The following is a 23,649-nucleotide window of genomic DNA, read 5'->3' on the forward strand; positions in this document are numbered from 1 at the left end:
CTTCCACTTCACAACTTGCTCCTTAGAGTCTGAGACCCTTGTGCTGCACAGCACGGCGCCCTCCAATGTATGCAGGCAGAAAATGCTGTAATTTACCTATTGGCGGGCACAACTAAACTGTCACACCTTATCTGTTATTACCCTAAAAGAACATGAATCACTGTATGGGTGTGCGGTACAGGCTGTCCTGTGGTGCAGCACAACAGCTTACAATCTTACACAGATCTACAGTATTCCCCCTTCTATAACTGGTCCTGTAGCATGTGCCTGAGTATTCCTTCTGAGCAAAACGCCATCCTGGCTTGAGTTTGTGGGAATTTTATCAGCTCTCCAATGTGAAATGTCTCTTTAAGTTATGGAGTCCTTGCAATGAACAGTAGTAACACTTGTGGCCTGACAGAAACAGAGACCCTAACTAGCTAACTACAGCCCTGGTCTCAGTCTCTAGGCGTCAACACTGTAATGAGGTGCGTGCACAATCTTACCGAACTTGAGATGTTCTGCATCCGCTGGTGACTCTGAACAGAACGAATGTCTTTCCAACAAGCATGCGGTACCGCAGTGTATGTTGCTTTGTTACTCTGCTCTCATCAACGTTCCTGGCAGCGATCTTCCTTCCTCTGGACAGAATCAGGGTCTTGGACATGATCAGCTTCACTTAGCTGCATCTCTGGTCACTGAAGGATGCTCTCACACCTGAATGCCGTCCACTTCTCTGCTCACACAGCTCTTCAGTCTCTGCTCTTTAAGATGGCTTCCTCCTCTTCTTCTCCAAGCTCTGAAAACCACACCTCTCATGATCATGGAAATATATATGTAGTCAGTCAGCTGTGCCTAGGAAACAGCGGAATCTTGTGGCCAAACAGCAGAACATCAGGCCAGAAATTTTCATTTAATCCACAGAAACACTGTTCAGACAATGAGAGCTGTTTCCCCATCTCACAAATCTACTGCAGTTTATTTATACATTTTTTTCAACAAAACCTGCTGTTTTGTTCACTGTCTGCAGCCATTGCGGTATGCTGTGGCTAAATGTGATAGCAATTTTAACACTGTATTGTAAGATGGCACCTGCTATTAGAGATTTGCACATGCTAAAATAAAGGATACAAAACAATCTTTTATAGACATATGATGCTTTTCAGCTTTATATGTGCGCGCATTGTGAGATGTGTTAGCAAGCTCTGGCGGACTCCATATTATATCAGTTATTTGCCTAAGGAACAAGAATACATTTATATGAACATATTCTAAACCCGGGCTCTCACACTAATGGGCCTGTCACTGTGGTATATTATTGTCATTGATATCTGATTGTGGCTTTGTCATATCTAGACAGTTATATTACCTCACTCCTTGTTCTGTGGTCACATTTCCAACTCCTTTTTTTTTCGCAGTAAATTACATTTTTTTTAGCTTTTCATTCTGAATGACAAAATTCTATTACTAATGTACTACAGAATGTAATGCACATTGTAGACTTTCAATGCAGCAGGCTGGCATGTCACCAGAGTTCATTGCTGGAACCTTACTATCTCCATTAATTCATGCACAGAATAAGCGAAGAAGTAGAATCAAATGTTCTTAAAGGAAATTAAAGTAACATTGTTAGCAAAAAAAAGAGAACTGTCAATGGCACGAAATTGGCTTTTATTAAATTAAAAGGATGACAATTTATAATAAAATACATTAAAGATAATAAAGGGCTATGTAATTTCCATTACTAGTACTAAATAGAGGAAGTGTTCTCAGGGAAATCACAGATATGTCACTGGCAACAAAAGTAGTACTGAGCGTATACAATTGCATCAAGGGAGAGATAGTCCAAGCAAGTTTAAAGTAAAAGTTTATTTCAGTAATAGATACACAATGTAGTTCAAATGTAGAGAGGTAATAATGGAGACCGGAGAACTTAATTAACTCATGTAGAAGAATAAAATATAGAATGTATATTAGGTACTCATAGCAAAGTCAGGATTGTTCTTTCCGCTTCTTGATAAATATAATGGAAAATTTATATACGACTGTGTTCATATTCATGTTGGAGGCTCTGTTGGAAATTCTGTCAAATTTTACACAAACATAGCACAGTATGCAGTTCTATTGTTTCCTACAAAACATCAGATACCATTGGAGAGTCCTATACTGTAAGTCATTGGGATTGGCCAAGCATTGATGGGATTCAACCAAAAAAGCATTTACCACAGCTTTATGACTTCTTTTCTAATCAAAAGCCTTAAAGCATTAGTGAACAGATATTTAAAAGGTTGTGCCACAAAAAATATTCTATATTTTTCAAACCAGCGCCTGGATCTGAATATTATTCATTAATTGCATGTAGTTAAATATTTAGTTTAGCAACTAAGTCAGACAGTAAAATGTATATGTATAGAGCCACCTGCTGTCTTTCCTGATCCTTATGTCAGGAATCATCTTGCTATGTCTGTTTAGTTCAGATTGTCTTGCCCTCAAGTTCTCCCTCAGTTAAGATGGTGGATTGTGTCTCAGCTGGGTGCCATCTTACTTCCTGTTTCACATTTAAACCTCTAAAGCCTGTTACTAATTGCTTGAGTATTGTGTTTATCTTCTGCCTGTGCAGTCCTCTTGCTTGGAACTAGCTCTCTGGTTTGTTCCTCCTCCTTGCGGTTTACCCTGCTACTCTGTGACATCCTCCTACCTCCTGTCGCCGACCCGGATTGTCTGACTACGTTCCTGTGCTGCTTGCCCTGACCCATTGCTCATCTGACCTCGGCTTTGCTGCATTCTTCAGTCCTGCACCATTGCTACCGGTAACGGCTCCACCTGCCTGGCTCTGCTGCATCCTTCAGTCCAGCAACCTCCTATTCAAGGCTCCAGTGTTTCCTGTGTACAGGCCTGGTCCCTGCCATTGGATTCCAGCAGTATTCCACTAGTATCGTGACACCTTATTTCTCTGTCCACTTCAGTACTATTGATAAGGTGGTTGCACACAGGGGAAGACTGGAGACTTAAAGTAACCCTGGAGAACAACCTAAAACTGGCCATATGTTGTAGGTGGGTCCAAGTTCACACAAGGTGGGACAACACAAGTAAGCAGGAAGAACAGAAGTAGGTGGGACTGGCAAGAAATAATAATTAATTATTGTTGAGAGCATCAGATAGTTATGTACTTGGCCAGCAGAAGTGAGGAGGGCTTGAGTGGCCCCCTGGACATCGGCCCACTGGGAAATTCCCCCGTAAGGTATATGGCCAGCCTGCCCCTGGTTGCACATGGTCAGTTCCATCCTTCAGTTGCTACCAGACATATATACAGTTACAGGGAAAGAGCTGTAGAAGAAAAGACATGCTCCCTTAGCTGTAACAGGGAAAGAGCAGCAAAAAGCACACACACCCCTGAGAATACACAGCACAGGACACTGTAACTGTAGCAGAGATATCCAGGGAAGGGGTTCCATTCTGGACTGCAAGTGAAAGGTAGTCTGCAGAGTGCAGCAGGTTACCTAATATGTGAGAAGTGTGTGACTGAATGATGTCAGAACCTACTCACTGGACTAGCCCAAGGGTGATCTGGGGTCCCCAAAAAAGAGCTGTGGCACATAGGTTGTTCAAAAACATTTCCAACACTTTTGAATTTATAGAAATATATAGCTATCACTATATAGACAGTAGAGACTGGCATTGTGGGGACATTACATACCACCTGTATCTCTGGGGTTATATATGAGAGACTATTTTCTATTCAGCAGAATAGGGGGCTAACACAAGCTAATTACAGTGAATCCAGGGAGTTACAGGTGTGATTGTCTCCTTTGTAGAGCTACTGCCCTCTGTAGGGATCGTCTCTTATTCGGGGGTCATTCTCACAGAATTACCTTCATCACCACTGGGTTTCAGGTCCAAACAGTGCGATTTATTTGACACTCTTCATACACAGCATGGCATAAAAAAAAAAGCCTGCCCGTCTGGGCTCTACTTAAACATAATAAACATTGTATCCCTAACTCGGCTATATGATAGCGTTCCCACATGGAACCAGGTGCAGCTTACCCCAGACAAACAGTCCAGCAGCCCTCAGGCTGTAACAAGTGCAGTACCTTTGAAGGGGGTTGTCGTCTAACAGTCCTCTCGACTCTGACCTTTCAACGCTTGTTCCCGGGCGTCGCTGAGTCCCCCAAAGTTCAGACTATTGCATAGCCTCGTGGCCTCTCAGCCTTGCCTAGCTGAGACCACACTGACAGAGTCTCACCAGGCCTCTGTCTGCACACTCTCCAGAGTGAGACACACCCAATTCCAGAAACAAGATTAAATGGAATCCCTGGACGTAAGCATGCCCTAAGTCCCGGACTGGAGCATGGGGAACAGGCACCCACCCAGCACATTTCCTGTTCCCAGTAAAAGCCCGCCCCGGACTGGCTGGAACCAGCTATTCTAACTATATTGGTGTCCACCAGCTAACTTAGTGGCAAACTATCTAGGGGCCTTTACTCCACCAATGACTGGCCCCTTGGTGACACGCTCCCGGTGCAAACAAAACCCCTTTTATTATGCTTCCACCGGGACTTTACTGCACATCTCAATGTTCACATTGCCACACCTCCCACAGACAAGGAAGAAAGTCTTCCAGATAAGTGAGTGAAAACAAGTTTTAGGGATAACCTATAAAGATGCACTAAATGTTTCATACAAAATGTAATATCTCATCAATTTGGTACAAATTATTGCAATACAGAAAAACTAACTGAAAAAAACCATCATAATAACTTTCCTCCTATGTTCTGTATGTAACAGCACCTAGTTAACTGGTGTATACTGCCAAACCTTCCTTCCTTTTCACAACCCCAATGTGCAACACTTTACATACATATAGGGTATAGTATAAATGGTTTAATTTAACTTGCTATTTGCACAAAAGCCCTATAAATCTTATTAATAATGCTGCTGTAGACATAAGGCAAATGCATATAGAATAATGAACTTATTGCATTCAGAGAAACCGAATGAGACGGCCACAAGCAAGCAATCCCAGTCACCGCTATTGCAGTCTCCGAGACCAGTGCTTGAGAACTGAACCTTAACAGAGTCTATGTTAGAATAGAATCTAGATAGAAAGTGTCACACAAAGAGAATTAAGCTGGCTGTTTTCTTAGTAGCCTACTTATTTATATCCCCATTCAGACTATAGAAATTCCTATTCATTCCACAATGATGTGCACATGCTGCTCTCTTAAGCTGAATAAAGCAGTGGTAAATACTTATTTAAAAGGGCATTCAGACAGCTGTCCTTTTGGCAACGCAAAATGTTGGAAAAGATGGATAAGGGTTTATTATTTTGATGTCATTTTCTGAGAAAATTGCCTTTAGAAGCTAAGAACAAAATATCTCACATCCTTGGATTTAAACATTCCATAGGAAAGTGCTGGAAAGGTTACTGTACAGACCCACAAGCTGTATGCTTTGGATAGCTCAAAATACTGTATATGTATCTCTTAAGAGAATACAGTACTTTTGCAAATATATTATTATGCATAATAAAAGTATACTATTGTGGTACATTTCCTTTCTTATATATTGCGATTTGTGAATAATCCCCTGTGTATTTAAAAACGTTCTATTTAATCTGGAAGTCAGTTTGTTCCTAGATTTAATAGCCCACATTAAAGGGCTCCCCAGTCGCTTGAATATAAAAAACCCCCTTCACATGTCTGCAGTCCCACCACTGCTCTGTTCCTGGCTGCTTCCTGTCCCTAAAGGACCAAGAACCAACTTAGTCCATCAACTCCGCAGCTAATCACAGGCCTTCGCAGTCACAGCTGCCTAAATGATGCGCCCCATAGGTTGTCGACTACAAGGTCGGAGCTGTATGGTAATGTAAATTGAAATTTGGTGCATTTCATTTTAGACATATTTATTAGAAAAAGGCAAAAAGAAATAATCCACTGTGCCTCATCTGACAAGAGGTGTGGCTTAATTGGAAAAGGGCATGGCTTAAGATGAGACATTTTGTTTCGAAATTCTGGGACAACATTTTTGGGAGCAACTTCTGCAGCAGGTCTGCAATGTGTGACTGTACTCAAAGGTATGGCTTTTGAACTTGCTTTATCTGTGACACTCGGACCGGAGCTCAGACCTGAGCCTATGTAGTGCAGCTGCGGTGCCGATATACTTGTTTGTATAGGCCCGAAGAGGTTTTGTGCTTTAAGTGCAACACCATAAGGTGAGCAGCCTCTGTGTCCCTGTCTTTGTCCTTCATTATCCTCCTTACACATAATTTGCATCTCTTCCCTATTCTTTACAGTATACCCTAAGGCAGTAATGGTGAACCTATGGCACGGGTGCCAGAGGCGGCACTCAGAGCCCTCTCTGTGGGCACCCACGCTGTGGAAAAAGTCTATGGTTAGACTCTTCCTGCCAGTCATCAGCGCAGGGCGCACTTTGAATGGCACGGACACCGCATTGAATGTAGGCAGTCTATTATATCTAAATGATAAAGTACATGGAAGATATACTGTATTGGACTGTAGTATTCAGGGTAAATTGCTGTGTTGGCACTTTGTGATAAATAAGTGGGTTTTGGGTTACAGTTTGGGCACTCGGTCTCTAAAAGGTTCACCATCACTGCCCTAAGGTATGCCAGAGTTACCATCCAGCATAAGCCATTGTAATAAATCTGGTGGATTTTTAGACTGCCTGTCTAAATATTAGACATGATTAGTAAATCTGCTCCAAATTGTGCTTACAGTGAAATCCCATTTAGTAGAACCTGTCAAATCTCCTGAGATGACCTTCCGTGACCTGACAGAAACTGACATAAATGATAGCTCAAATCTATAGATTTGTATTTCTCGTGCAGACTGCCAGTAAGTATACCAAATTTAATAAGAGACATGTGCCACTTCCTATATTTGGCTCATTCTGACGAGCTTTATAATAAGAATGGTATTTATGCCAGTCTTAGTATATCTGCTTCCAGGGCCGGTACAAGGCAGGGGCCGAAGGAGCGGGTGCCCTTGGCGCTACCATTTGCGGACAGGAGGGGGGCGCAGGTGAAGTGCCAGCAGCAGTGGCGTTGCCAGGGGGGGCCAGAGGGGGCCACGCCCCCCCCTACATCATGCTGTGCCCCCCCATGTGCCCCCCCAACTAAAATGACCCCCCCCCCAAGTGAGCAGCCGCCGCCGGGCACAGGGAGATGAGCGCTTCCATTGCGCTCATCTCCATTGTAAACTATCTGTGCCAGCGGAGGTGCAGGGGAGGGAGAGGCGTGTCCCTTCCCTTTCCTCTGATAGGCTGCAGGCAGGCACCGAAGTGGAGGAGAGGCCCCGCCCCCTAATTACTCCTGTTTACCTTTCTAAAGCTAAAGGACCTTTGATGATGTCATCACAGGTCCTGTAAGGGAACTGCACAGTGTAAAGTGTAGTTCCCAGGTTAGAACAGTGCATCTGCCAGGACCTGTGATGACATCATCTTCAACATCACAGGTCCTGCAGAATCTAGCAAAGGAACTGCACCAAAAATGGTGTAGTTCCTAGGTTTCAAAGGTACATCTGCCAGGACCTGTGATGACATCATCACAGGTCCTTCAACCCCTAACAGCAAGTATTAAAAGTTCACAAGCAGCTCTGTATTGATCCATACAGACTGGAATGGAGAGGTAAGAGGAGGTCCTCCACTTTTCATCATTTACCCCCCCCCCCTCCATGCCCTGTTTTTACTCATTGCTCACTCATGTATACTACTTCAGACAGTTACCACTACCTCATGTACCTCACAGTGACTATAATGCATAACTGACCACATATTTCTATAAACACTGCATCTACAGTATTATACCTTCTATGTGTCACATCAATACACTGCTCTGTATATATATATATATATATATATATATATACACACACATACATGCACACACACTGCATATATTACACAGTATTATACATGCAATATGTACAGATATATAGTATATACCGCAGTGCACTGATATGTGAGGTATGAGGTATAATAGATGCTGTGTGTACAGATATCAGTACACTTCTGTATATACTATATATGTGAGGTACGAGGTATAATAGATGCAGTGTGTACAGATATATAGTATATACAGCAGTGTACTGATATGTGAGGTACGAGGTGTCAATACACTGCTGTATTTACTATATACCTGTACACACTGCATCTATTATACCTCGTACCTCACATATTACACTACTGTATATACTGTATACACTGCATATATTATACCCCGTACCTCACATATCAGTACACTGCTGTATATACTATATACCTGTACACACTGCATCTATTATACCCTGTACCTCACATATCAGAACACTAGGGAATATACTATATACCTGTACACACTGCATCTATTATACCGCGTACCTCACATAACTGTACACTGCTGTATATAATATACATCTGCATCTATTATACCTCTTTTGTGTGCCAGGGCTGTTTTGTAATCCCATTCCGGCCCTGATGGCATAAATTATAAAACGCAGCAGCAAGAATAGTTCATGGAACAAAGGGAGGGGCTATAAAAGGGGAATGGGGGCCCAATTTAGATTCCTGCTATGGGGCCCAGTGATTTTTATGTACGCCCCTGGCTGCAGGCACTAGGCCGGCAGCCTGAGCCTTACATTACAGCGTGGGACACAGGAAGAGGCTGCATCGCATCGCTGACACTTAGGTAAGTATAAGTGTTTTTTTTTTGTTTTTTTTTACAATAGTGTTACTGGCACATTGGGGGGGCTTATTACAAAACTGGCACATGATGATGGGGGGGACTTTATACTGGCACATGATGATGGGGGGGAACTTTATAGTGTCTGTGACTTTCAAAGTCCCACAGTCCTTTGTTCTATTGCTTTAAGTATATTCTTGTTTTGAAACAACATTGATTCTTTCTTAAAAACGGGGGGGGGGGGGGGGGGGGGGGGGGGAAGCAGTTTGCAATCTTCGCCCTGGGCACCAAATGGCCTTGTCCCAGCCCTGTCTGCTTCAATGCCTTCAATAACAAACATTAGAGCGAGAAAACAAATGTATAAATATATTGGGGGTCATTTATCAAACAGAAATATGACTACATTTTTGCGCTGCAATCTGCGACTTCTCCCCACCAGTGATGGACGAACATCGGCCGGGACGGTTTGCGAACACGATCACGCGAACGCGATCAAATGTTTGGGCCCCATTCACTTTAATGGCAGGCGAACCTGAAAAAACTTCTGCTCGTATTTGCAGCCACCAAATACTTAGTAGAAGTGTACAAATAGTCCAAAAAACTGGGACAGTGACATACTAGAGGGGGATCAATGACAAAAATTCCAACAAAAAAAAAAAGGATCTTAATCAGGGGACATTTTTATGCGTCTTAAAGGGAAATTCTCTGAAATGTGCCCTGTTGAAATTTTTTATTTTAGGCCACGGAAGTACGGGCCTTAAAAATTAGGCATTCACCTGACATAAAAGAAATTCTGATTATGTGGCTCGAGGTACATTATGCGGTCAATGGATACAAATTTTACTGTAGGCCACTGGACTACAGGCCCCAAACATTAGGCATTTACCGGACAGAAAAGATCAAGTGATAATGTGGCCGGAGGTATATTAAACGGTCCATGGATATCAATTTTACTGCAGGCCAGCACAAATACAGGTCAAATACATATGTTTAAAAGAACTAAAAATATAAAATTGGATTAAAAACATGGCTAACAAAATCCCCCCAATTAGTTGAAATTCGATAGCACATAGCCGTCACTGGTGTTGAATTCCTCCAAGGCCCCAACAATTATTCATTCACCGTACAGAAAAGAACAAATAAGTATGTGGCTGGAGGTAGATTACACGGTCATTGGATATCAATTTTCCAGCAGGCCAGTGTACTACAGGCCCCAAAAATTATGCAATCAGCGTACATAAAAGAACAAGTAAGTAAGTGGCTGAAGATACATTACACGGTCATTGGATATCAATTTTCCAGCAGGCCAGTAGACTACAGGCCCCAAAAATTATGCATTCTGCGTACAGAAAAGAACAGCTAAGTATGTGGCTGGAGGTCTATTAGATGGTCAATGGATATCAATTTTACTGAAGGCCAGTACAAATACAGGTCAAATACATATGTTTAAAAGAACTAAAAATATAAAATTGAATTAAAAACATGGCTAACGAATCCCCCCTCTTGAAAAAAAAAAAAAATTATAATAGTTGAAACATGTGGTCGTCACAGGTGTTGAATTCCTCAGAGGCCCAAAACATTAGGCATTCAACGGACAGAAAAGGCCTTTTATGCCGCTGTATTCACCTAAGACAGGGACCAATATTTGTTCTGGGTGGTGGCGCATATTTATGGTCTGGCATGAGGAAATTCTATTAAATGTGGTCGTCACAGGTGTTGAATTCCTCCAAGATCCATGCCTCATTCATTTTTAGAAATGTGAGGTAGTCCACACTGTCATGAGCTAAGCGAGTGCACTTATCGGTCACGATCCCCCCTGCTGCGCTAAACGTCCTTTCGGACAGGACACTGGACGAGGGGCAAGCCAACAGTTCCATGGCAAATTGTGCCAGCTCTGGCCACAGGTCAAGCCTGCACACCCAGTAGTCCAGGGGTTCCTTGCTTCTCAGAGCGTCCACATCAGCCGTTAACCCGATGTAGTCGGACACCTGTCGGGCTAGGCGTTCCGAGAGGCTGGATCTGGAGGGTGGCTGTCGATGAGTTGACTGCAAGAATGTTCTCATATCCGAAGTGACCAACACATCTTCAAACAGCCCTCTTCTTGCAAGTGCTGTTGGATTGGTAACCACAACTGTTTCTCTGTGAGTGGAAATTCCTCTGCCAGTGCCCGCAAAAGCAGAATGCAGTATTTATCCAAGCAAGGCCTGGAAGTGCTGCATTCTGACAGCCATCTGTGATGGTGGTAACATGTCCACCATTTTGTGTTTGTACTGAGGGTCTAAATACGTTGCCACCCAGTACTGGTCCTTGCCCTTTATGCTTTTTATACGGGGGTCCCTCTTCAAACACTGGAGCATGAAGGCACCCATTTTCACTAAACTGGAGGCGGTGGAGTGGCCTGGCTGCTGCTCATCATCCAGGATAATGTCGTCCTGCGTCTCCTCCCCCAGCCACGGGTAACACCAGGGATCCCAGTAACATTTAAAGCATGCTCTTCTTGCTCCTCCTCAGCCCCGTCACCATCCTCCTCTGACTCCTCTTCAGACTCCTGTTGACTTGTCTCAGATGAAGTAGCTCCCCATGGGAATTCATACAGCATTGCGACTTCCTCATCTTCCTGCTCCTGCTCTTCGAAGGCTTGATCAATGACACGATGCAATGCACGCTCCAGAAAGAAGGCATAAGGTACAATGTCACTGATGGTGCCCTGGCTGCCACAGAAGTGCCTGAAATGGCCACAGAAGTCTGCATGCGTCGCACATGAGTAGCCACTGGCTGGGTGAAAAAAAAACAAGCTCCCCAGAACCTTTCTTGCAGCAGAGTTTGTACAGGTAGTCAATAACTGCACGTTTCTACTGAAGCCTATCAAGCATATACAAGATGGAGTTCCATTGCGTAGGGCAGTCGCAAATCAGACGTCTAATGGGCAGGGGGTATCTCCGCTGAATGTCAGCATGGCGAGCCATGGCCTTGTAAGATTTTCTAAAATGGCCACAGATTTTCCTGGCCTGCGACAAGACGTCCTGGACCCCGGGGTATTTGGCAACGAATCACTGCATGACTAAGTTCAGGAAGTTTGCTATGCACAGCACGTGTATCATTTTGTCCTGTTTCAGCGCGCTCAGCAGATTGGCACCATTGTTGCGCACCACTTTACTGACTGTCGGTCTGTGACCACAAAGCTGAAATGAGTGCAGGACCAGTGTGGCTCTTGGATTCCAGGCACAACAGCCGCAGCACAGCATGGCAAGTTATCACCTGGCCATCAAATTGGTTCTGGGGAGCTTGTGGGGCGCAGTGAAAGAGGTGGTAGCATCGGAAAATGAGGAGTCAGCCTAAGAGGAGATGGAGGATGGAGTAGGAGGAGGAGAAGAATAGGCAGGCCTGCATGCAATCCGTGGTGGTAACACCAAATCTACACGGGTGCCATGGGTTGCATGCTTGACGGCCGTCAGAAGGTTCACTCAGTGGGCAGTAAAAGTTATGTACCTTCCCATGTTTGCTAGACCACGTGTTTGTGGTCAGATGTATCTTGGCAGCGACACTGTGTGCCAGAGATACATTCACTTGCCGCTGAACGTGACCATATATCTCCGGGATGCCTTTCTGGGAGAAAAATTTCCTTCCATTGCGGTGTGCCAATGGCCACAATTTTCTAAAGGCCTCCAAGTCCACCAATTTATATGGCAGTAGTTGGCGGGCTAGCCGGCGGTCAGAGGGTTATCTGGCGTCATAATTTTTTTCGCTCGAACATTTGGGCCACAGAAGCCTGCCTCTTGCCAGATGAACGCAACGACAGCACGGTGGAAGGTGGAAATGGGAAGAGAGGAGAAGCGGAAGGAGAAGAGGCAGGATGTGGAGCACCAGGAGTGTTTTCTTTGTGGGTTCTGATGGTGTTGCTCCCACTGGGCTCGGTGATGGGAGACCAGGTGCCTTCTTAAGGCGGTCTTCCTTAGGTGAGTGTTGGGCTTACCGAGACGTATGCGTTAACAGCACAGGCTGCAGATGGCAACACTATTGTCAGCAGCAGACACGAAGCATCCTGAGAGCGCCAGATGTGACCGTGCATGGTGGATGGCTCGTTCCAGATACAAACCAGATTCCCAAAAAGTTGGGACACTATACAAATCGTGAATAAAAACTGAATGCAATGATGTGGAGGTGCCAACTTCTAATATTTTATTCAGAATAGAACATAAATCACGGAACAAAAGTTCAAACTGAGAAAATTTACCATTTTAAGGGAAAAATATGTTGAATCAGAATTTCATGGTGTCAACAAATCCCCAAAAAGTTGGGACAAGGCCATTTTCACCACTGTATGGCATCTCCCCTTCTTCTTACAACACTCAACAGACGTCTGGGGACCGAGGAGACCAGTTTCTCAAGTTTAGAAATAGGAATGCTCTCCCATTCTTGTCTAATACAGGCCTCTAACTGTTCAATCGTCTTGGGCCTTCTTTGTTGCACCTTCCTCTTTATGATGTGCCAAATGTTCTCTATAGGTGAAAGATCTGGACTGCAGACTGGCCATTTCAGTACCCGGATCCTTCTCCTACGCAGCCATGATGTTGTGATTGATGTAGAATGTGGTCTGGCATTATCTTGTTGAAAAATACAGGGTCTTCCCTGAAAGAGATGACGTCTGGATGGGAGCATATGTTGTTCTAGAACTTGAATATATTTTTCTGCATTGATGGTGCCTTTCCAGACATGCAAGCTGCCCATGCCACACGCACTCATGCAACCCCATACCATCAGAGATGCAGGCTTCTGAACTGAGCGTTGATAACAACTTGGGTTGTCCTTGTCCTCTTTGGTCCGGATGACATGGCGTCCCAGATTTCCAAAAAGAACTTCCAATCGTGACTCATCTGACCACAGAAAAGTCTTCCATTTTGCCACACTCCATTTTAAATGATCCCTGGCCCAGTGAAAACGCCTGAGCTTGTGGATCTTGCTTAGAAATGGCTTCTTCTTTGCACTGTAGAGTTTCAGCTGGCAACGGTGGATGGCACGGTGGATTGTGTTCACTGACAATGGTTTCTGGAAGTATTCCTGAGCCCATTCTGTGATTTCCTTTACAGTAGCATTCCTGTTTGTGGTGCAGTGTCGTTTAAGGGCCCGGAGATCACGGGCATCCAGTATGGTTTTACGGCCTTGACCCTTACGCACAGAGATTGTTCCAGATTCTCTGAATCTTCGGATGATGTTATGCACAGTTGATGATGATAGATGCAAAGTCTTTGCAATTTTTGCTGGGTAACACCTTTCTGATATTGCTCCACTATCTTTCTGCGCAACATTGTGGGAATTGGTGATCCTCTACCCATCTTGGCTTCTGAGAGACACTGCCACTCTGAGAAGCTCTTTTTATACCCAATCATGTTGCCAATTGACCTAATTAGTGTAAATTGGTCTTCCAGCTCTTCGTTATGCTCAAATTTACTTTTTCCAGCCTCTTATTGCTACTTGTCCCAACTTTTTGGGGATTTGTTGACACCGTGAAAATTGGAATCAACGTATTTTTCCTTTAAAATTATACATTTACTCCGATTAAACGTTTGATCTGTCATCTACGTTCTATTACAAATAAAATATTGACATTTGCCATCTCCACATCATTGCATTCAGTTTTTATTCACAATTTGTTTAGTGTCCCAACTTTTTTGGAATCCGGTTTGTATATTAGCAGTCTGCTTTTTGCCTCCTGTGCATTGTAAGTTCTGCCTGCTTCTCCTCCCTATCTGCTGCTCTGTCTCTACCTCTGAACTCCTCTCCTCTTCATCTCTTGTGGGCACCACATGACATCCATAGACACATAATAATTGTCCCCTTCACCACCACTGGCATTTGAGATCTCGGAGTAGGCAGCAAAAGCAGGGACCACCCTCCTTGGGCTGATCTGAGTACTGTTGTCAGACTGCTGGGTGGCGACCGTTGATACCTCCTCTTCCTGATCCGATGCCAAGAATGGCTGAGCATCGGTACGGTCTTTTAAGGATGTGAAAATAATTCCTCTGACTTGAGCGGAGGGGATATGGTGGTGGTGGTGTCTTTGGGGGTGCACATAGCAGAGAGTGAAGAGGGTGAAGATAGAGAAGAGGAGAAGGGTGCAGAAGCGGAAGGCTGAGTGAGCCACTCAACCAAGTCTGGTGTGTCCTTTGACGCACCTTCCCACTTAGGCTCCGGCCTGGTGCACCTGCCCGACCCTTACAACCCTTGCGGAATGGCCTGCCTCTTCCTCTGCCTGTCATTTTCAAAATGACCCTGTGACAAAAGTCCCTATAGAAGAGCAGTACTTAAATGCACTATATAGAAAGTAAATAACTGGTATATAACACCCCTGCTTCAATCAGTTTTTTTGGGGGGCAACTAGTATATCACATCAATAGAAATTATTTGTTCCAATGGCATTTGTCACTTTCTGTAGCTGAGATAACGCAGCTAAAACGCAAACAAGTGTGCTGCACTACCCAAATGCACTATATAGAAAGTACAGTACAGACCAAAAGTTTGGACACACCATCTCATTCAAAGAGTTTTCTTTATTTTCATGACTATGAAAATTGTAGATTCACACTGAAGGCATCAAAACTATGAATTAACACATGTGGAATTATATACATAGCAAACAAGTGTGAAACAACTGAAAATATGTCATATTCTAGGTTCTTCAAAGTAGCCACCTTTTGCTTTGATTACTGCTTTGCACACTCTTGGCATTCTCTTGATGAGCTTCAAGAGGTAGTCCCCTGAAATGGTTTTCACTTCACAGGTGTGCCCTGTCAGATTTAATAAGTGGGATTTCTTGCCTTATAAATGGGGTTGGGACCATCAGTTGCGTTGAGGAGAAGTCAGGTGGATACACAGCTGATAGTCCTACTGAATAGACTGTTAGAATTTGTATTATGGCAAGAAAAAAGCAGCTAAGTAAAGATAAACGAGTGGCCATCACTACTTTAAGAAAAGTCAACCGAAAAATTGGGAAAACTTTGAAAGTAAGGGCTATTTGACCATGAAGGAGAGTGATGGGGTGCTGAGCAGGATGACCTGGCCTCCACAGTCACCGGACCTGAACCCAATCGAGATGGTTTGGGGTGAGCTGGACCGCAGAGTGAAGGCAAAAGGGCCAACAAGTGCTAAGCATCTCTGGGAACTCTTTCAAGACTGTTGGAAGACCATTTCAGGGGACTACCTCTTGAAGCTCATCAAGAGAATGGCAAGAGTGTGCAAAGCAGTAATCAAAGCAAAAGGTGGCTACTTTGAAGAACCTAGAATATGACATATTTTCAGTTGTTTCACACTTGTTTGTTGTGTATATAATTCCACATGTGTTAATTCATAGTTTTGATGCCTTCATAGTCATGAAAATAAAAAAAGCTCTTTGAATGAGAAGGTGTGTCCAAACTTTTGGTCTGTACTGTATATAATTGGTATATAGCACCTCTGATTCAATCAGTTTTTTTGTGTGGCAACTGATATATCACACCAGTAGAAATTATTTGTTCCAATGTCGTTTGTCACTATCTGTATCTGAGATAACGCAGCAAAACCACAAACAAATGCTGCACTACGTAAATGCACTATATAGAAAGTATATTATTGGTATATAACACCCCTGCTTCAATCCGTTTTTTTGGGGCAACTGGTATAACAAACCAGTTGAAATTATTTGTTCCAATAGCATTTGTCACTATCTGTAGCTGCAGTAATGCAGCAAAACTGCAAACAAATGCTGCACTACCCAAATGCACTACATAGAAAGTATATTATTGGTATATAACACCCCTGCTTCAATCAGTTTTTTTGGGGGGCAACTGGTATATCACACCAGTAGAAATTATTTGTTCCAATATTGTTTGGCACTCTGTGTAGCTGCAGTATCGCAGCAGAACCGCACACAACTGCTGCACAATACAAATGCACTATAATATACTTTCTATGTTAGAAAGTATATTATAAGTATATTACACCCCTCAGTAAGTTACACCTATCGATAGCACACCTATACCAGTCCTTAAAAGGACTTTTGTGGCCCTATTAGCTAGTGTTTCGTGACACTAAGAGTCTGTCTCTGCTCCACACAGCAACCTCTCCCTACACTGGCAAAAGACTAAATATAAAATGGTGGCCAAATCAGGTTTATTTATAAGGTAGGGGGTATGTCCATATGCTGAAATGTATCAATTGGCTGTCCTGTACCACCTGATGGATGTGTCATCGGTCAAAGTTCTTCACAATGTAAAAGAATATGGCACAGGCGGACATCTCCGTATGTTCGCCTGTTCGGCGAAACGTGAACGAGCAAAGTTCGCCGTGAAACGACCGCCGGGCGAACCGCAAGGCCACCTCTACTCCCCACTCATAGCAGGTCTACAAAAGTGGACATGACGTTGGCGGGGAAGGGGATGGGCCGGTAGACTTATTTCATTCATCATTTTCTATGCCTGTTTTAGGCTTAGAAAATGGTCTAAATGTCATACAGATAGGAAGCTGTCTTACATTTAGGCCGGCGCTAGATGTGCCAAAGTTATTTAGAGGCCTGAACCTCTTCATATCTTCGGCAGATCCACCGCCAGATATAGGAGTTATTATGATCGGTGTCTAAAACTCTGGTCTTAATAAATGACCCCCTTTATGTTTTGATGTGAGTGTGTGAGGACACATGGGGGCCAGGAGCACTCTGTAGTATTGTAGAAGGGTGTTATAATGATACTGTTAGAAATTCTAGATTGGATGGGTTCAATTTGCAGATGAGCATAAAAGGGAACAGATACTGTACAGAATTCTGAATACAAATTATACTAAAAGTTTGTTACATAATCGACAATTTCAAAACAAATCCTCCCCCTTTTATCTGTTTGACATACCAAAGAACTTTTTTTTAAATAGCTGTGCCTGAAGTTAATATGACAGTTTAATATGCCTGCTGCTCCTCTGATGCATCGTTTGAATAAAAGATAATGAGCCGCCTAAAACAATTAGATGCAGAAGGCAAATATATTTTCCTAATGCATAATTCTTCTGTGCAAAACTGGTGAGTGATTCTGCACTATTAGGAGGCAATCTGATAATCATTTGTTTAGCTGTTAGAACTTCTGCCCAGAGATCATCCATTTATTTTGAATAGACTCTAGTCACCATGATGTGTCTTCCAGGAACAAATGAAATTGAACAGACTGAAGGTGTTCTTCCAGCCTTCTGAATGGAGTGTGCTGGACGGAAAGAGGTGATAACAGCGGTACTGTTATAAACAGCCTAGAAACATCCAGTATATGTAACAGACAGCTTTGAGGAGAATGCATCCACCAAATATGATTGCTTGGCTTTGTGAAAGTTGGATTTCTTTTTTATATTAAATTTAAATAGTTTGCTTTATTTGATTCTTTTACAAGAATTTATTAAAGTTTTTCTCTGGCCAAAAAGCAGATTCATTATATGCATTTACCCTGTCTTATTTCTTATGCCTGCAGATTCTGAGACATGAAAGAGTTAGAAAAGCAAGCACTAGTCACCCAGGCACCTAAAGGCTTATTGTGCTTTCTCATTCTCTTTTACATTCTATAAAGCATATCTCTAAACAGCAAGAGACATGGAAAGGTTCATGCATGACAGAATCTATGTCCACAGACCGTGAAAAGTGATCTGATATGAGTAACCAATTGCTAAGTAGCTGTTTTCAGGAACTTATCTGGGCCATGTCAGGAGGGTTGATATTCCGACCAGCTAAGCTCCAGCTGTCGAGCTGTCAGTGAGTCTGGACGCTGGGCCAATCAATTTCCTGGCTCAGTGTCCAATCCCAGAGCTCGGCAAGGGATTTAAGTCAAACTCTTTCTGTGTATCTTTGCCTATGATTTTATAAAGTGCGCTGGATCTGCTTGGGCTTTGGTGCATTGTGCCTAATCTCAAGACCTGCTCATTAACCTTCTGTGTATTGAACTTGGCTTTTTGTCTGGATTAACTTCTCATTTGACTTGTACTGATGCTTCTGGTTTTATACTGTGACTCATTTCTGGATTAACCCCTCGTCTGTTGCTTTTGAACTATCCGTCTCTCCTGCATATCTAATACTCTTTTTGCCTTGGTCATTCAGGTAAGCCTGCATCTAGCGAGCTCACAACAGTTTTTTGCTACCTTACCTCACTTAATCTGAATTTGCAGGCTATGGTTCCAGATAGTGAACATAGTAATTCCCTACAACTGTCCTCCAAACCCAAACAATAATCTTAAAATCATTTATTGTCAATGTTAACCCATTTAACAGTCTTAAGTAAGGATGAGAGAATTTTTAAAAAATTTGGGCGCTTCGCAGAATTTTTTCTAAAAATTTGCTTTGTTGCGAATTAATTTGTCACAAAGTGCGTTAAAACAGATATACAGTGGATAGAAAAAGTCTACACACAGGTTTCTGTGATGTAAAAAAATGAGACAAAGATAAATCATTTCAGAACTTTTTCCACCTTTAATGTGACCTATAAACTGTACAACTCAATTGAAAAACAAACTGAAATCTTTTAAATAGAGGGAAGAAAAAATAAAAAAAATATAAAAATATGGTTGCATAGATGTGCACACCCTCAAACTAATACTTTTTTGAAGCACCTTTTGATTTTATTACAGCACTGTCTTTTTGGGTATGAGTCTATCAGCATGGCACATTTTGACTTGGCAAGATTTGCCCACTCTTCTTTGCAAAAACACTCCAAATCTGTCAGATTGCGAGGGCATCTCCTGTGCAAAGCCCTCTTCAGATCACCCCACAGATTTTCTGGGCTCTGGCTGGGCCATTCCAAAACTTTCCTCTTCTTCTGGTGAAGCCATTCCTTTGTTGATTTGGATGTATGCTTTGGGTCGTTGTCATGATGAAAGATGAAGTTCCTCTTCATGTTCAGCTTTCTAGCAGAAGCCTGAAGGTTTTGTGCCAATATTGACTGGTATTTGGAACTGTTCAGAATTCCCTCTAGCTTAACTAAGGCCCCAGTTCCAGCTGAAGAAAAAAAAGCCCCAAAGCATGATGCTGCCACCACTATGCTTCACTGTGGGTATGGTGTTCTTTTGGTGATGTGCAGTGTTGTTTTTGGGCCAAATATATCTTTTGGAATTATGGCCAAAAAGTTTAACCTTGGTTTCATCAGACCATAAAACCTTTTCCCACATGCTTTTGGGAGACTTCAGATGTGTTTTAGCAAAATGTAGCCTGGCTTGGATGTTTTCCTTCCTAAGAAAAGGCTTTCGTCTTGGCACTCTACCCCATAGCCCAGACATATGAAGAATACGGGAGATTGTTGTCACATGTACCACACAGCCAGTACTTGCCAGATATTCCTTCAGCTCCTTTAATGTTGCTGTAGGCCTCTTGGTAGCCTCCCACACCAGTTTTCTTCTCATCTTTTCATCAATTTTGGAGGGACGTTCAGTTCTTGGTAATGTCACTGTTGTGCTATTTTATCTCCACTTCGCTGTATTCCATGGTATATCTATTGCCTTGGAAATTCTTTTGTACCCTTCTTCTAACTGATAACTTTTAAAAATGAGATCCCTCTGATGCTTTGGAAGCTCTCTGTGGACCATGGCTTTTGCTGTTGGATGCAACTAAGGAAATTTCAGGAAAGACCAAGTAGAGCAGCTAACTTTATTCGGGGTTGATCAGAGGCACTTTACATGATGGCAGGTGTACGCTGACTCCTATTTAACATGAGTTTGTATGTGATCGCTTAATTCTGAACATAGCTACATCCCCAGTTATAAGAGGGTGTGCACCACATTATTTATTTATTTATTTATTTTTTCTTCCCTCCACCTAAAAGATTTCAGTTTGTTTTTCAATTGAGTGGTACAGTTTATAGGTCACATTAAAGGTGGAAAAAGTTCTCAAATGATTTATCTTTGTCTAATTTTTTTTACAGCACAGAAACCTGACATTTTAACAGGGGTGTGTAGACTTTTTATATCCACTGTATATCCCAGCCTGCAGGGAGAGTGTATCTCGGTGTACATCACTGTACATTGCAGTAAAAGGCATAGCTAGTCCTTTCTGGTAGTGAAACAGGTCTTATACAGTATATGAACGTGCGCATCATCTTGCAGGCCACAAATGGTCCTAGCTAACCTCTAGATAAACCAAAAGAAAAGCATACAGCAGTCTTTAGTAGAAGAAAAAAAAACACTGTGCGCCCCTGCAGGATCTGTGTCCCAATGACTAGCTGAACAAAAGAAGGACATGGAGGCAGTGCCAATAAAGTAGTAGAGAAAAAAAAAAGTTTTTTTAAGCCCTGTTGTGGCAGTGCAAACACATGCTTTTGAATCACTTCAGTTAGCTATAAAATGACTGTGCATCACTATTAGGCTTAGTTTACACTTCAGTTATTTGGTTAGTTATGGTTAAAAAACACAGAACAGGTGCAGAACTTTTCATAACACCTTATCTGAAAGTAGTGTTTGGTCCTCATTTTGGCTCACCATACAGCAACTTCTGGAATTAACTGACCATATAACTGAAGTGTGAACTCATCCGTACAGGTCAATGTTAGCATCAGGTATAAGGTTCTTAACTGTGATGTGAACAAAGAGTCTACTATAGAGTGAAAGAGCTGTCTTATTTTGCACCATCTGCTGTTTCCACATATATTGCTAGTTAACCTGTTCTGCTATTCACTGATTCTACTAAAGTGGGAAAGAAATATCTCATTTTACACCATCTGCTGCTTCCACATAGATTGATATATAAACAAATGTTTTAGCCACTTGTACAAGTAGTGGCCCAGTCACTTAGTGGGGAGGGTGTCAGTAATAAGCTTGCATTGACGTCACTGTTTATTTTTCCCTACTTCTGATCCATCAGAAGAACAACCCAAAAAAGAAAAAAATGGATCCTGTCTTTTGAGCATCCACCTTCACAAGGTCAGTATTTGGTCAGTAATTTATCAGTATTTGTAAGGCAAAAACAGGAGTGGGACGAAAACAGATGACATCTGATTTTGACTTACAAATCATGATGAAATGAAATCTTGATGCTAAATAATGACTGTGTGATTGAGACCTTATAGATGCTCCAAAGACAGGATCCATTGTGTTTTTCCTTTTTTTGTTCTTCTGATGGATCAGAAGAAAGGTAAAATAAACGGTGATGTCAACAATGCAAAACAGGGACACTAATGGCCCCAAACAGACTGGTGAGGGTGGCAACAGCATGAGGAGTCAAAATAGTGGCCCAGTTGCAGAGTTGGGAGGGTGGCAACAGCATGAATTGTCAACATAGTGGCCCAGTCACATAGTGGGGGGGGGGGGGGGAGTTGGGTCAACAGCAGTGGCAGTTACAGCATAATTGGGTGTCAGTAGGATAAAATGGCAGCAGAGGCAACAGGTATGTGGCATCAGGCGGGTGACAGCATCAGAATGGTGGCTGAAGCATGTGGCTTAAAGTAACAGGCAACATTTCATTGCTGGATGTGGCAGCACACTGCAGTCAGAATTACTGCCAGAATGATCTAGTCTGTCGTATCAGGCACCGGTGTCTGGAAATCTTGGCTCATCCATGCCTGATTCATCTTTATAAAGGTTAATCTCCCGCTCTGATGCCACACTGCTGGCCAGACAGGAAAGATTGTCATGGCAAAACTCAGCCAGTTGCAGCCACAATTCAAGTTTGGCTGCCCAGTAGTCCAGGGGATCTTGGATCTGGGGAGACAGGGTGCACTCTGAATATGCCACCATATGCTGGTTTAGGTTCTGCTCCATGTCCTGTTGCTGGCTGGTTTCTTCAGTAGGTGGGTGAAGAAACATGCTCATCAGAGACTCGATACTCAAGTTGCTGTTGATGGAGCTGGTGCTGCTCCTGTCCCCCATCTCCACCCCTCTATCAGCAGTCATGGCAGTTTTGCATGAGTGCAAAGGGTCCTCCCAGTCAGACCTTCATGGGGATAGGCGATGGCGCACATGAGCAGTGACCAACCAACTACATAGGATGTCTCAATAGTAGTTGAGTTTATCATCCCTCACAGAAGGTGAAAAAAAGGCCCACATTTTGGCCCAGTAGCAAGGGTCTAACATTGTAGAGAGCCAATAGTCATTGCCCTGCTAAATGGTGATAATGTGGCTGTTACTACTGTACGCAAGCAACTCAGCATGCATCTGGCCATTTGTGCAAGGGACTTGGAGGTAATCCATGCCTCCTTCTCCAGTTCATACTGCCATGGTCTGTCAAAGTCATCTGCCTGGGCTTCCTCATAGCCCTCTAGCTCCTCATGCTCTTCCTTCTTCTCCTGTTCCTCTCATGTTACTTGGGCAGATAAACCACCTACAGTATTTCTGCATACAGTTCCTGGGCGTTAATGTCCTACTTCTCTTCCTCATCCTCTTCCTCCAGTTCAGCCTCAATAGGCTTTAGGTGGCCGTGAGATGTAGGCACTACATCTCATGCTTACTGTCCAGCCAGATTGATAAGCCAGGACGTGAAGGAGTGGAATGACAAAATTCATCCTGTAGTCTTGGCGACTCACAAATAAAGTGACCTCCTCAAAGGTGGCCTGAGCAAACGGCAGGTGTCACACATGAGCTGCCATTGGCTAATGTCAAAGTTACACAAGGGAGGTCATGACCTTCCTCTGCTCATATAGTTAGTCCAACATGTTGAGGGTGGAGTTCCAACATGTGGAAACAAAACATCTGCCTTTGAAGCTCAAGGAGGGCATGTTTTTCATGGTAAGAGTGTCTGAAGTGCATGCTTAGTTTCCCGGGCATTTTTAAGACGTCTTGGAGTTGGGTGGAAGACTTCACGAACTGGGTTACAACCAGATTAAAGACGTGCAACATGTAGGGTGCATGGGTCAGCCCTCTTTGACGCTGCACCGACATAATGTTCTTCCCATTATCGATGACCATGGTCAGCATTGCCATGAACTGTACCAGACACTGACAAGACTGGCCCACTTTCTGCTGTATGTGCATATGTAGGGCTCTTACAGGTTTTTAGACAGTAGTGAAAGCTT

Source organism: Bufo bufo, chromosome 5, assembly GCF_905171765.1.
Source record: "Bufo bufo chromosome 5, aBufBuf1.1, whole genome shotgun sequence".
NCBI lineage: Eukaryota > Metazoa > Chordata > Amphibia > Anura > Bufonidae > Bufo > Bufo bufo.